This window comes from Octopus bimaculoides, chromosome 2, assembly GCF_046866305.1.
Source record: "Octopus bimaculoides isolate indiv1 chromosome 2, ASM4686630v1, whole genome shotgun sequence".
NCBI classification, from domain to species: Eukaryota; Metazoa; Mollusca; class Cephalopoda; order Octopoda; family Octopodidae; genus Octopus; species Octopus bimaculoides.
Window position 1 is genome coordinate 94,780,062 of NC_142929.1, and position 15,640 is coordinate 94,795,701.

The following is a 15,640-nucleotide window of genomic DNA, read 5'->3' on the forward strand; positions in this document are numbered from 1 at the left end:
CCGGATGCAAGGCACCCTTGCTAATGATGATGCCTCAATAAAATTACACCAAGTACACTGTAAAATTATTGGCAAACAAGTAGAGATAATGTAGGCTCAAAAGAACTCTTTAGTCATGTTCAATACATGTCAACTTCTCAGGTACGGATACCATGATAAAACGTATCTAGTTCAAGGTTAGTGGTTAGTCATCACAAGGGCATCCAGCCATAGAAACCAAGCTCAAAATTGAAATTACAAGCAGGACATGGTCTTCTAAACCATCTCAAAGGACAGTAACTCCAAATAAGAACTGACTTGAATTGTGGTGAAGTGTCCAACCCATGCTGGCATGGAAAGCAAATCTAATTATTATAATGGTGATGATCTGAATGGGAGTTACAGAACTCTTTTAGTTTCTGGAGTGAACTGCAAGTGCATAAGAACCAGCATGGGGCACATCTGAGATAAGAAAATTTATGAATCATTATTATTGACTTTCACAGTAATGCAATTTACATTAAATTACTGTTTTGGTCTTAAGGCTTAAACCACTTCTTTTCATATGGCTTTTTAGAGATTTCTCAGTGAATGGTTTCAAATTTGAATGCAGATGAAATTTGTGGATGAGGGATTCTCCAACTCTGATCTAAGGGAAATTGTAGTATTGGCACAGCGATAAAACATAATGAAGCAATACCAAATTAAGGTATGTAGTGATAATATCCAGTTCTGTGGTTGATTGGTTTGTGTACAAATAGCTTTAACTTTTTCTTCTAAAATATTTTATATTTAGTTTAAAGCTAACTGCAGTTTCAGTCTCCAATACCAATCTCAATTTTTAATTCCTGTTACTTCCATTGGTTATGTTTCCAGAATTAGCAAACCATAATCTCATACAGGCATATATTTCAAGCAGATTTCCTAATAATTTGATATTTTTGTTGTTTTCATATTATGGTGACTTATTTATCTAGATAAATAGCAATCCATTGATCATAGTTTCAAACCTGGCAAAAGTGTTTGCTCAATTTACAAGTAATGTTTCAGCACAAATAGCTAAAGGAAAAAATTTAAAAACAAGAAAACTGCAAGTTAACCTTCTGTCTACCAATGGGTCCAATAGACCCATTTCAGTTTTTCCAGTTTCTTTTTCCTATTGTTTATATTATTTGATTCTGCTGATTTCTTATGACTTATTTTTTCTTGACTCTTTTAGTTCTCAAATGGGAAATTTTCCATATTTTTGTAAAAGCTAGAAAATTTCACTTTATACATTAATTACCATTTGGGTTCATTGGACCCTCAAATTAAATTCAGACAATGCACTTGTCATTCTAAACAGAATGAAAGCAGTATCAAATATTATTTTCTTAGATATTCATCAGATATAAAACGGATAAAATTGTGTTCAATTTATTTGCTTAATTTTAGATAAAATATGAAAAATTATGAAAATATTCCTGTAAATTTGTGTGGTATTGCATCACCTTCAATCTGCTAGGTTATAGGGTGAGGCAATATTTCTGTTTGAGGACACAATTCTTACAATATATTGCCTCATCTTTCAGGAGAGAATAAATATGTGAGAGAGCAATATCTGCCTTTAGTCTGCTATCAAGTTTCATATAGTTCAGTTGTGTTTCCCAATATGCCTAGACGTGAAAACTAAATAACGAAAAGCTTATTGGAATTAGATAAAGAATGGGAAGAAGATAGTAGTGATTCCTTCTATTGCTCTGAAGATGATGGTGAAAGTGATTGTGTGCTGGACAGTTTAGGTTCTGTGTCATCAGATGATGAAGATGCTCAAAAACAATTATCTGCAAGCCACCCATTTATGAATGAGCAACATGTTTCTAGATACAGACAAGAAGTTTGGCATTCTAATGCTCTTACTCAAGCAGCAGTAAGAACTTCATCTTGCGATATTGTGCACCTAGAATGTGAACAATCTTGTTTTGCTAAAAGGTCTTGCGATAGCATTGAAACATGTTTTACTATCTTTATGCGCCTGAATCTTCTTGAAGTAATTCGTAAATGGACAAATGTTGAAGGTCAGGTTGTTTACAAAGATAAATGGAAGGAAATTGATCACTCTGAAATAAAGAAATTTATTGGACTGATTATTCTTAAAGGTGTTTATAAATCTAAACATGAAAATGTCATACAGTTATGGAGTCAAGAAGATGGCCACCCAATATTCAACAAAATTATGAGCCAGGGAAGATTTCAACAGAGGTTACAAGTATTGCATTTTGATGATGCTAGAGCAAGAAGAAAAAAAGAGAACTGATGATAAATTGGAACCCGTAAGAGAAATATTTGAAATGTGGATTCAGAATTTGCAAGATGGATATGTTCCAAGCTCATGCATGACAGTTGATGAACAATTAATTTCATTCGGAGGGCACTACCCATTCTGAGTATATATTCCTTCAAAACCAGGCAAATATGGAATTAAAATTTGGGTAATATGTGAAACATCTTATGTCTGGAAAATGCAAATCTACACTGGAAAAATCTCAGAATAAGGGAGATTGACAAATCAAGGTCCAAGATTTATTGAAGACCTAGTAAAAGAACTTGAAAATACTGGTCACAATATAACTTGTGATAATTTTTTAACAAGTCTAGGATTGGTTCGAAAGCTGCTTAGCAAGAAAACTACTTTAGCTGGAACAATTAGAAAGAACAAAGTTGAACTTTCAAGTGCTTTCACAAATGGAAAAGAAAGAGAAATCAACAGCACAATATTTGGATTTCAAAAGGATTCTATGATCATATCTTATTGTCCCAAGGAAAATTATGGAGTCACACTTGTGAGTACAATGCACTCTCAGCCTTCAATTGATTCAAAAAGTGCTGAAAAGAAACCTGAAGTTATTACATGTTACAACAAAGCATAAGCTGGTAAGGACATACACTTGATAAAGAATGACTCAAAGATAGCCTATGGTGATATTCTACAACATGATTGATATAAGTGCAGTGAATGCTTTCATTGTTGCTAAACAGCTTCACTTGCACAGTTTCAAGGATAAAAGAAAACAGTGCCTGATTCAGTTAGGAAAGGAACTTGCTGGAGTCAATGCTAAACAATCTTCTAGTTCTGCTAACATCTCTCAACCAAACAAGAAAAGAAGACGATCTTCAACTTCATTTGAGATTCCTCAGCCAAAGGAAAAGGAAGATGTTCTTTGCGTGGCCCAAAAGAAAGATAGGAAAACTCGTACAACATATAAGAATTTTACTATCCATGTTGCCAAGAACATTCCAATGTTGTCTGCATTCACTGCCATAAAGAGCTGTAATTCTGTAGTTTTGTAATTTTTAAAATTTATAAAATATTCTGTAAGCTGTAATTTGTTATTAAAATTTGTGAGAAACAGTAATTCTTCATTCACCTGATAGCATACATATTGTAGCTAAGAAATAGTGATAGTTTGAATAAAATTTAATTAAATGAAAAATATTGGGTCCATTGAACTCAGTAATTAGTGACATGCATTTTCTCTGGTAGACCAAAAGTTAATACAGTTAAGTGGTTGAGTTTGCTGAAGATTTATATCTGGTTTTGAAGACACATGTATTGTAAGTTATCACAGAAAAAAAATTATATTCAGAGAAATGTTGCACAACAGATAATCTCTCCACAGGTGTTCCCTTCTCTTGTTAAACTCTTCCTTAGACAACATCACAATGTCACCTTGTGTTTAGTCGCATGCTGGGAAGAAATATGAACAGTTCAAAGACCTAGATTTTTATTCCCAACAGAAAGGTGTATACTTTATATTCTTTTATTAACCCTTTTGATACCAACCCATCTAAGATCAACTTGGGTTCTGGGATACAAAGCTCATATTTTTAAGTAATCAAGACTAAAATCTTCCATTCAAATTTCATGTTAATTTATATTTTCTACATCAACTTACTAATGACAAGGTTATTTTACTAATGTCTTTATAATTTTTGAAATTTAATTCAACAAAGGCAATATATTTTAATGTGTGTATGTAATTTATTTCCTGTCTTATATGAAAATATATCAGGCCAAGGGGAAATATTACCTTACTTGGAAACTGATGAGGATTAATAACAGGTAGGGTATTCAGCCATAGGAAATCTACCTCAACAAATTCCACCTAACTCAGATCAATATAGAAACACGGATGTTAAAATGATGATGATGATGTTGGTAATATATATATGATAACTTGTGGTGTATGATATTTTGCGGCACATTTATCCATAGTGTTGTTGTTGTTGTTAGTGTTATTATTATCATCATCATTATTATGTATATGTGATATTTTTGGATATAAGATATTGTATGTGCATATTTCAAAATATTAAGAATTTTTGTATGTGTATAATATATTATCATATGTATAAGATATGTTTTGAAATGTGTATGAAATCATCATCATCGTCATCATTTTAAAATAAATTTTTCCATGCTTGCATGAGTCAAACAGAATTGACTGTAGCAGATGTCCTTTCCATCATCAACTATCACCTGTTTGCAACCAAGGCAGTGTTTTCCCCCCGGCTGGACGTTTTCACGGAAGATTGGAAATGAAAAGCACACACATACACAACAGGCTTTGATCATCTTGGGACTATAACAGAATATACTTGCCCAGGGTACCACGCAGTGAGACTGAACCCCAAGATTAAGTAGTTGGGAATGGAATCTACTTTTATGGAATATATATGTTTCATATGTATATGATATTTCATGTTATGTATACATTATGTGTATATATTTTGCAGGCATACTTTGACCAGAAGGCTCTAGAGTGAAAATCTTTTGTACCAAAAACTAAAACAAGTGCTGCTTGTTATACAATACTAGGATAATGTACCAATATTTGTATAATTCCCAGCACTTTAATTTCATCAACGAATGGGCTTCAGAGCTTCAACTTTCTGATCACACATCCTCTACTAATAGGATTTTAATTGGGAGAGCTTGTGGACTTGTGACCAGCTTAATGTGAGGTGAGTAGCACAAATGAAAATACTTGTAATTGTTTATGTATCTTGAATAATAAAATAATGTAATAGGCACTATTGCATGGTATACATACGTAGGTATCAATACTTTGCTGAGGGGGTCCGATAATATTGAAACATTTGAAGTTGTCCACCCTTGATATCAAAGAACAGAGACTCACTTTCTTCTCTTACATATCTCAATTTAATTGTTCTTGGATTGAAATTTTCAGAGGTTTCTCCCTTGCTCCTTCTGAAAACAATTTTTATTCATACTAATGACTTTTCTTTTCATAAGAGTTATAATTTCAATTAATTAAAAATCACTTTGCAGCTTGCCACATAATGAATAATTGTTTGCCCTTAACTGTATGCTTCTTATGCAGAAAGCAACATTAGGAAAGTTTCCAATATCATGTGTTTATAAACACTATTGGTAAATGTGATATACAACTGAATATTATATAAAGTAGTAAGGAAACAGTAGCATATGATTGTATGATACTTGTATTCTAACAGTCATATTTTTCTTTTTCTTTTCCTGTCACTTCATTGTTCATGGCTCTGTGCCACTATTTTCACACTCAACACCATGTGGTAGTGGTACTGAGTGCTAAAAAAAAAAACAATCACAAGGATATTAACAGCTTAGCTCATTGACTCGTACATATATATATATATATATATATATATAGTATTATAAATATTAATAAATTATAGTAATTTTTTAAAACTGATTTATCAAATAGATTTTTCTCACTTTGTATAAAACCACAAGTGAGAAGGTTTATTTTTGGGGCAATTGTTTTTACAGTTGATAAAACAATGATGATGATTCCTTTCCTGTAAAGTACCAGTGGGGAGAGAGAGAGTGTGTGTGTGTGTGTATGTATGTGTGTGTGTGTGTGTGTGTGTGTGAGGAATGTCATGGCTACATCAGAAACTAAACTTACAACTCACTTCAATAGCACATCAAGGCATGTAATTTATTTATCAAAATACATAATTTTATCAAAACTTTATTTCTCTGGACATATTGTACTGATATAGTGCATTTTAAAAAATATACGGCTGTAACTATAATGTTATTTTGAAGTGAAAAGTGCAAACTAATGTTTAAATCATGTAGTGATTGACTTGTCCAAGTTGAAGCACTATCTGGTAGCTTGTTTATTATATTTAAGGATTACAAAGTTTCTTGAGCACCTCATTTATGAGGCTCATTCACTTGAAGTCGGCACGGGTTCAAAAGACTCAACTGAGGACAACAATATTGTCAGTGTATGCATTTAACAGCTATACATCATGATGGACTATATAGAGGTAATGGCTTACTCCTCCTCATAAGCCTTAACCCACAACAAACTGGTAGATTTAAGAAAATCCTTCATAAGTTCTTTAAAGACTTGGAGTTTTCTTACTGTAAAATAACTTAAAGCTCTGAACATTTTAGAAACCTTTCAAGAAAAACAGAAAAAAGTTCAGATGCATACATAAATCCACTGATAACCCAGAAAGCATATTCATTTAGGTTCTTGAACCTTTCATCTAATAAGGTAGTACCTGAAATTTCAACATTTTATAATACTGTGAAATTTCAACATTTTATAATATTGCACTAAAGAATAGAAACTGCAAAGACAGAATGAATTAAAATACACAAACCAAACTATTTGACACAAAAAATTACCATCTGGTTTAATCCACCAATCAACCCACAATGGTTCACCATCATAGCTTTTCTTTTCTTTAAATTTCTATTAAAACACTCCCCTCCAAATCATAGATATCACAAGTTAATCGACAAGCACAAATAAAAATATCATTCTCTATGACTTAAAAAAAAAAACAGTAAGGAGTCTAGTTCTAGCAATTTTAATCTGATACCTTGTTCTACTAATTGCAGTTGCATGAATCCTTCAGCCTATCCTTTAAACAGAAACTGTTTTCTATCAAAGAACCTAGTATATGACTACAGTAGTCACTATTGCAACACACACATCCAACTTCATGTACTACAAATTCTCCCATACATCTAATAACCAGTTCTTTGTGTAGCTATTTATGGTCTTTGAAATCAAGCAACATCCCCAGTTTTATCAATTGGAAAACACACATTTCCAGCCTTTCTAAGCCTATAATAGACTGTTATATACTTCTGAACCCTTTCAAATTCCCTACTCTAAAACAAACCACCTTACCTGTAACACTGAGTTGGTCTCCCTTCATACAAACACAAAATCTTCAAATAAATTGCATCTCTTCTAATTCAGCTAGACCTACAGCCTATAATCCTAATTTCTTCATGTTAAGTCTTCCCACATTCCACCAACCTTGTGTCTTACCTTCCACTCATCCTTGATATATGCATGTTGATTACATGATTTTATGGCAAAGGTTGCATGTATGTCTATTCTCTCATTTGTATGCCTACAACTAAATGCTTATATGTGTAAATATAGGTGTGTGCACTTGTATAAGTGAAGGCATACATTTCTACATGAACTAATATTTGCAGTGGTTTGGGATAAGCAAATGAATATGTATCTGTGTCTGTAAATACATGTTTGCACTTACATGTATGTGTGTGCATATATGTATGTGTACATATGCACATGCAATAAAGACATGACTATGTTCAAGTTTGATCTTTTTATTAAAGATTTCTTTTTGTATTTTCTTTTTTAGCTCTTTATATTCAGTTTCAAACAAATGTGTTCCGAAATCCATTAGTTTTCTCAGACCTTCCCTGTTTCATTCTCAAAGCAAAATGATGGCAATAATGCTGTGTTGTTTGTAGTAGGTTGGAAAGGATGGCAGAAATACTTTTATAACTGATAAAATCACCAACGCTGGGTTTAAAAATCATTTAATGGTCAATCCTGGTAGAATTCATGATGTATTTTACATATGTTTTATCTGTGTGTTTAAAACCTAATAACTTTCCATGGTCCATAATCTCCAAGAAAGACTTGCCAACACTATAAAGTACAAACTGGATAGGTACAGTATACAGTCATCTGATAAGTTCTTTGAAATTCTACTGGAAACTGAGAAAGTTGGAAAAATTTCCCTCATGAACATCAAAAGTTTATCAATGTCCACTTATGGAAATTATAAACATAATTATGGATGACATATACATACACTATACAATAAAACCACCTGTTATTGCATGAAACATAAGTTTCTATTGGCCTGCATATGAAGTTCTCTTCAGCTATCTTCAAGGTAATCTATACATCTAGAAGGATAGAGTGGTATTGGATTTTAAATTCATATCTGCATTCAAGGCATTCTACATGGCTAGCACAGAAAACAAAGTTGTTCCCATTAAGTACATTAGTGATATATTTATTATAACAGGTACAGACAAACAGATTGATAGGCTTAAATATGAACTTCAAAAAGCTCTATCCTTAAATTTTTGATCCAGCATAGCTCCAACATATATTCAGACTCTATCACTGCTTCATTCTTATATAAAGTGACAAAGAAATAAAGAACAATATATAAAGCACTTCAGTTTATATAAAATACATGAAAAAATGCTTATGTAAACATGGTAACAGTGAATGCCCCCATAAATATAAAATCTGTTGACAAATCTCTTTTTAGTTAAGTTTTTAAATTTACATACACAAAAGAAACCTTTAGCATAAAACAAACACTAGCTAATAATGGGTAATAATGAATAATTAATGACCCAAGCCATAAAATAATAACAAATCTCCCCACACTGTTACAACAGATGCAACATCTATTAAAAATACACAAACCACATCCTATACTGCTAAAAACTAATTCAATCTGGTTATAAAATGGATAAATATGTCATTAGAAAACTATTATACCTCTACATACATGTGTATTTTATTTGTACATATAATATATTATATAGCTCAACAAATTCTGTCTAATCATTGAAGCATAGGAAAGTTAAAGTTAAAACAATAGCATTGATGACAATATGTTTGTGTGTGTATGTATATATATATATATATATATATATATATGCATATACAAGAGATGTAGTGGAATCACAAACAGGCTAACAGAGAAAGCATGCTTTGTATATAGCATATGCAATGGGAGCAATAACCACCAAGAACACTGATTTACTTAAATACTAGGTTGGCTCACAAGTAGTGGATAGTTTTAAATACCTAAGTGACATAATTAGCAGTGGAGGTGGTTGCTCCAAAAGTACAAAAGCTGGGGTAGAACTGGTTGGAAAATTTCTTGGATCTACTACTTTTGCTGGCAACAGAGTCCTTCCTCCTTGAAAGTGAAGAGGAATATGTAATATTTGTGTTCAAAATGCAATGCTGCATGAAATACAAAGATGTTCTGTCAACCATTTTGGCATCACTTATTTGGCGTTGTTGATTCAATGCTGACTTATTTGACATCAACCATTTTAATATGTATATATTTCTGTGCATGCGTGCATGCATTTGCCTCCAGTACCAAAAAGTACTATCACTAAAACAGGCTGAATGTCTAGTCAGCTGCCAAGTTATCTGCCTCAAATCAGCTACACTAAGTCATCTCAAGTGGTGGTGGTGGTGGGGGGGGGGGTTGTAGATACAGCACACATAGAGCATGAGGAAATTGAGAGATGTATAGTGGTTGAGGAGCAGAGATAATTTAGTGGCTCAATGGATGTGTGTGATCAATGTTAAGAGTGGACAGAGAGAACAGTATTAATGAATGGAGTATAATTAATAAATAAAAAGGTTTTGAGGAGTAAAATAAGTGGAAGAGCTTAGTTAGGGAGATGATGAGTGCTGGGAATGCTTTGAAGAGGAAATTAAGCAAAAGGCCCACTTGTGCACGTATATACATACATCGCACTTCCCGGACTTTGTTTTACCAAGGTAGGTGAGTCTTCTTGAGAACAACATTTCACCAGTCATCCCCATCCTTTGTCATTTCTGAGTTTCAAGGTCCTGAGATCAACCTTCATCACTCTGTCCCATGTCTTCTTGGCTCTTCTTGAACTTTCTCCAACCTAGTCTTGCTTTTACTACTATACTTTCAGAGCAAATACCTGCATTGCTAATTACATATCCTTGGTAACAAAAGCAATCAGTTACTTCTAGTGGGCCACCCAAGCATTTAAAAAAAAAAATCTATTTCTAGTGTACTTATTGTATGTTTTGCTCCAGACATGACAAGAAAATCTGGAATCAAAGGGCCTCAAAGTTTAGGATCCTGCAACTGTCAGGGAAATAGCCTTGCTTCATATGCAGAAAAGGAGGGGATAGAAATTCAATATGGTGTACCCAATGCACATTATAGATGCAGATGATGTGCAGTGGAATCAAAGGTATGTTAAAAGAGAGGGCAGACTACCTGTGGCACATGCACAGAAGCAATAAACTTTTAAGAGCACAAGGAAAGCAAATGCCCCCAAATTTTCAGGAGGAACATTTGAGGTGGTAAATAACTTTTATTTAGGTAACTTAATGAGCAGTGGTGGAGGATGGTCAGAATAATATAGTAGCCAGAGTAAGAACAGGTGGAAGAAAGTTCGGGGAGGTATTACTTTTGTTGGTAGCAAAAGGTTTATTCCTCAGACTGAAAATCTGAATTATGCTTGCATACAAACTGCAATACTATATTGTAATGAGATATGTGTTCTGAATGCACAGGGTCTGCAAAGGCTAGAAAGAAAAGAATTAAGCATGCTCTATTGAATGTTCAATGCCAGTGTGCATGATTGGAGTACAAATGTGTTTAGAGAAAAACTAAGTATAAAAGGAATAAGATGTAGTGTACAAGACAGATGTTAGGCATATTGGTGAGGATAACTATATAAAGAAGTGCCAATGGCTCACAGTAGAGGGGTTCACAGAAAGAGGAAGACACAGAAAGATAGGGTGTGAGATGGAGAAGGTAGATCTCAGGATTTTCAGTCTCACTGAAGAGATGACAAAGGACCAGAATGACTAGCAATGCTTGAGAAGACCCATCCAACCATGTTAGAAGGTTGTGTCCAGGGCTCTCAAAGTGTAATGTACATGCATACTATGCACACAACTGTGTCCCCTTCATTCCACCCAGACCTGAGCCACTTCCTATTGACATTCATTCCTCGTTCTTACCATTGACACCCGTTACCCACCTTTGTTAGTATCCATCTTTTACACTTGCCCCTTCACAATATCTAACATCACCCTTCATTACCCTATCAATCTCCTCTTCATCACTCTCTTATCTACTGTATTATTCTGCTGGTGTAAGAAATGAAAGCAAAATCTGCTACTCTACCATGTCACCTTCTCTGCACTGCTAGTCACTACTCAATCTCTTCTGTGCTTCACCCAACCAGCATCCAACACTCCTTTTTATTGTACTCCACCCTTGTTCACCATTCACCATGTACATCCCTTATTTACATCTGACTGCCTCCACATCTTGTTTTATATTCACTTCACTCTACTCCCACATTCTTACTTCCTTGCTTACCAACCTTTCTGATTTTTCAGTATGCATGTTCTTGTCTTTTTATCTCTTGGTCATGTTACATGTAGGTACATTCTGGTACCTCATCATTCAATATTTACCTTTGTTTGGGTTCCATTCCAGCCTCAATGATCCACCTACGTAAAATGCAGGGTAGACGTGAATCTTCTCAACACCTTGCTTAATGTGACCTCTCTGTCTCCTATCCACCATCTGTTTAGTTTTTCAAATTACAAGGTGACCTCATAAGTGCTGGTGTCACAAAAAATGCACTCAATACATTTCATTAAGTAGCTTGCCTTATGAAGGGCTGTAGAAGTCATACAAAAACTGGAACACTGGAAAAGTACATAGTTTTCTGACTTGCTGGATTCCACCAAAACCTCCAAGCCTTGCCAGCATGGAAAGTGGACATAAAATGATAATCCTGATATATTTTACATGTGTGTGTGTGTGTGTGTGTGTCATTTGTGTATTTTTCATGCTGGCATGCATTAGATGATGAGCCAGAGGACTGTACCAAGCTACACTGTCTGCTTTGGTTGGATGCCCTTTCTAACACCAACCATTGTACAATGGGTACTGGGTGCTTTTTCATGTGACACCAGCAGCAGCAAGGTAACCAAATAACTTGAAACATAAGACCCCTCATTCAAGGGGGATAGCATTGAAGAAGGTGGCTTTGTGTCAGATGAGGGATTAGAGTATGAGAGATGAATAGAAACAGATGTCTTTAAGTAGAGGAGATACATGGCTATGAAAAAGGAGAAGAGAAAGAGAGAGATGGTGAAGATCTATTGGGGCACACCCTCAAGTGAAAAGAAGGGATATATAAGTGAAGTGGTACAAAGGACTGGATCAAGTAAGAGGGCTGGAAAATTTACAAAAGGAGAGTGAGAGATAACGGAGAGGAGAATGCAGTAAATGAACACAGGTGAAGGGAATAAGTGTTAAGAATATCACTCCCTTTGTTGTCGGGAAGCGAAACAAGCTGTGTGCAGGTAAGTTTACTAAAGTGGGTGAGTGGGAGATAGGGTAGGGGAATGCAGTGAGTGGTGAACATGGGTGAAGCAGGGAATACTAGAAAGATGAATTGTAGTGGAGAGAGACACAGATGTGAATGGCATGCCTTTAGGGCCACATGTTTTCTTAAAGGTACAGGTCTTCCAAAGCACAGCAAATAACCAATCCTTTCTTCTGTCAGACTCAATGTCAAAGGGTCATTTTTCATTACTTTATCCTATGTCTTCCACAGTCTTTTTGTGTTTGTGTACACATATGTCTATATATATGTATATAGAGAAAAATATATCAGAAATATATCTGTACATACAGAAATATATCTGTATTCTTTTACTGATTTCAGCCAGTGACTGTGGCCATGCTGGGGCACAACCATTAGTGTTAACGATTACTTGTTTCAAACTCATTTCCCAGCTGTCTTTCCAGAATTGGTTCCAGTGAAGCAGTGAGTTGGACAAAACTGCCCTTCTTTGAGCTTCTTGCTTGTTGGTACGTCTAGATTCTCAAATAAAATTTTGTCTAAATGTTCTGTGAGCACATCCACAATTATACTTTATAGATTTCTGAGGCTTTTTGGAAACATCGGAAAGCTGTGAGCTATTGAACCTTAAGCCATTACATTATTGGGCTCTTACTTTAGCTGGAGAGGGCAGGATCTTTAGTACTATGCAATGGCACCCAGTTTGGTGGCTGGTATAGTTTTCTATCCCCACACTGGATATTAAGCCATCTAGGATTATCCATATATATATCATCATTATCATCATCGTTTGACATCTGTTTTCCATGCTGGCGTAGGTTGGATGGTTTGACTGAGGACTGGCAAGCCAGTAGGCTGCATCAGGCTCCTATCTGATCTGGTAAGGGTTCTACAGCTGGATGCCCTTCCTAACACCAACCACTCCAAGAGTGTAGTGGGTGCTTTTTACATGCCATTGGCATGGGAGCTAGTCACGTGGCACTAGCATTGGCCACGACTACAATTTTACTTGACTCAACAGGTTTTCTTTAGCACAGCACATCAAGGGTACTTGTAAATGGGCTGGTTATGCAACACTGGTATTCAAGGGTACTTTTAAATGGGCTGGTTATGCAACACTGGTATTCAAGGGTACTTTTAAGTGGGCTGGTTATGCAGCACTGGTATTGGCCACAGTAGCAATCTCACTTTAATTGCTGGTTCTTCTCAGTCACAACATATCTCCAAAGGTCTCTGTCTCCTGTCTTTACCTCTGTGAGGCCCAACGTTCAAAGGTCATGCTTTATCACTTCATCCCAGGTCTTCCCAGGTCTACCTCTTCCACAGATTCCTTCCACTGTTAGGGTATTACACTTCTTCACACAGCTGTCTTCATCCATACACAGCACATGGCCGCAGTCATCTCTCTTGCACACCACATCTGATGCTTCTTATATCCAACTTTTCTCTCAGAGCACTTACACTCTGTCGTGTGTGCACACTGACATTACACATCCAGCAGATCATACTAGCTTCATTTCTTTCAAGCCTATGCATGTCCTCAGCAGTCATGGCCCATGTTTCACTGCCATGTAGTATGGTTGCTTGCACACAAGCATCATACAGTCTATCGGGTCATCCCATAAGTTCTGTCCAATTTTACCTCTTTTAAAATTGAATGAAATTTAATAGTATTTTATAATGTCTAATGGAATTAAATATTATTTTTATGCATTTGTGTACATTTAAACTAATCAAAATATTATTTTACAGAATAATAGAATTAAAATTTCTTTGATTAAAACCCTTTCTAACATGGAAGTATCCAAAGAACATTTAAGGCACATAATGCTTTATGAGTACAAGAAAGGAAACTCTGCAGCTGAAGCAACTCGAAACATACACTCAGTTTATGGGAAAGGATGCTTGAATGAAAGAACTTGCAGAAGATGGTATGCAAAATTCAGAAGTGGATATTTCAGCCTTGAAGATGAAGATCGAACAGGACATCCAGTTGAGTTTGATAAGCTCCTTGAGGCATTACTTGAAGAAAATCCTGCATTATCAGTTGAAGAATTGGCAAGAAAGCTTAATTCAAACCATACAACTGTTCATCGTCATCTTCAACGACTTGGAAAGGTTCCTAAACTTGGGAAATGGGTGCCTCATGAATTGTCTGAAAGCAACCGCAAATCCTAAGTTGACATCTGCTCTTCTCTCCATTCTCACGAACTCATTTCACTCTTTTTGGATAGACTTGTGACTGGTAACAAAAAATGGACCTTCTATCAAAATGTTAAATATTGTAAACAGTGACTTGGTAAAAGGGAAAAAGCTCAACCACAACCAGGAAGGGAACTTCATAGAAAAATGGTTCTTCTCTCTATCTGGTGGGATTGCAAATCAGTAATTCACTTTGAATTGTTACCACCTAATGCAACATTCAATGTTCAAGTCTACTGTCAGCAATTAGAGCATTTGAACCAAGCTTTGAAGAAAAAAAGACCTGCTTTAGTGAATCAAAAAGGAGTGATGTTTCATCAGGACAATGAGCGACCCCACACTGCAAAGATCATATCACAGAAGATCAAAGAGCTTGGTTGGGAAAAAATTCCTCATCTACCTTATTCTCCCGACTTCACTCCTTCAGACTACCATTTGTTTCGTAGTTTACAGAATCATTTGGGGGACATAACTTTTGCAAGCCAGGAGGAGGTTGAAACTGACATTTCAGAGTTCTTTGCTTTGAAACCAAAAGAGTTTTACATTGATGGGATTAAAAAGCTTGTAAATAGATGGATGGAAGTCAGATAATCAGGGAAATTACATTGATGATTAAATTTCAATTAAATATAACATTTGATCACTTGTTTTCTTTATTTAAAATTCGGACAGAACTTATCGGATGACCTGATACCTTTCACTCTGAGTGAGAGGCCCTTAGTTACCAGCAGCGGTAGGAGCTTTGTAAACTTTGCCCAGGCTATTCTTATTCTAGTGGTTACACTCTCCAAGCATCCACCCCCACTACAGACTTGGTCACCTAGGTAGCTGAAGCTATCAACTACTTCTAGTTTCTTCCCCTGGCATGTGATGGAATCTGTTTTCTGTATATTTTCGGTGTTTACTGCCCCTATGTATCTGCCACACACAAAAACTATCTTCCTGGTTAACCTTCCTTTGATTATTGCTGCACCTCTTATGTGTCCA

The 15,640-nt window shown here is 35.3% G+C and overlaps 1 protein-coding gene across 17 annotated transcripts in view; it reads left to right on the plus strand.

Annotated features, from left to right (window-relative positions):
* The window catches only part of LOC106870648 (protein NDNF), a 203,547-nt gene that overhangs the window by 106,662 nt on the left and 81,245 nt on the right, over positions 1-15,640 (plus strand). For 12 of the 17 annotated variants that reach the window (XR_016240680.1, XM_052978470.2, XM_014916797.3 and 9 more), the window contains exon 2: positions 4,756-4,983. The gene's annotated coding sequence lies outside the window, so the exon portion shown is untranslated. Of the gene's footprint in view, positions 1-556; positions 689-4,755; positions 4,984-15,640 lie in introns of all 17 variants that reach the window. The other 5 variants (XR_016240681.1, XM_052978471.2, XM_052978472.2 and 2 more) reach the window with 1 other exon arrangement.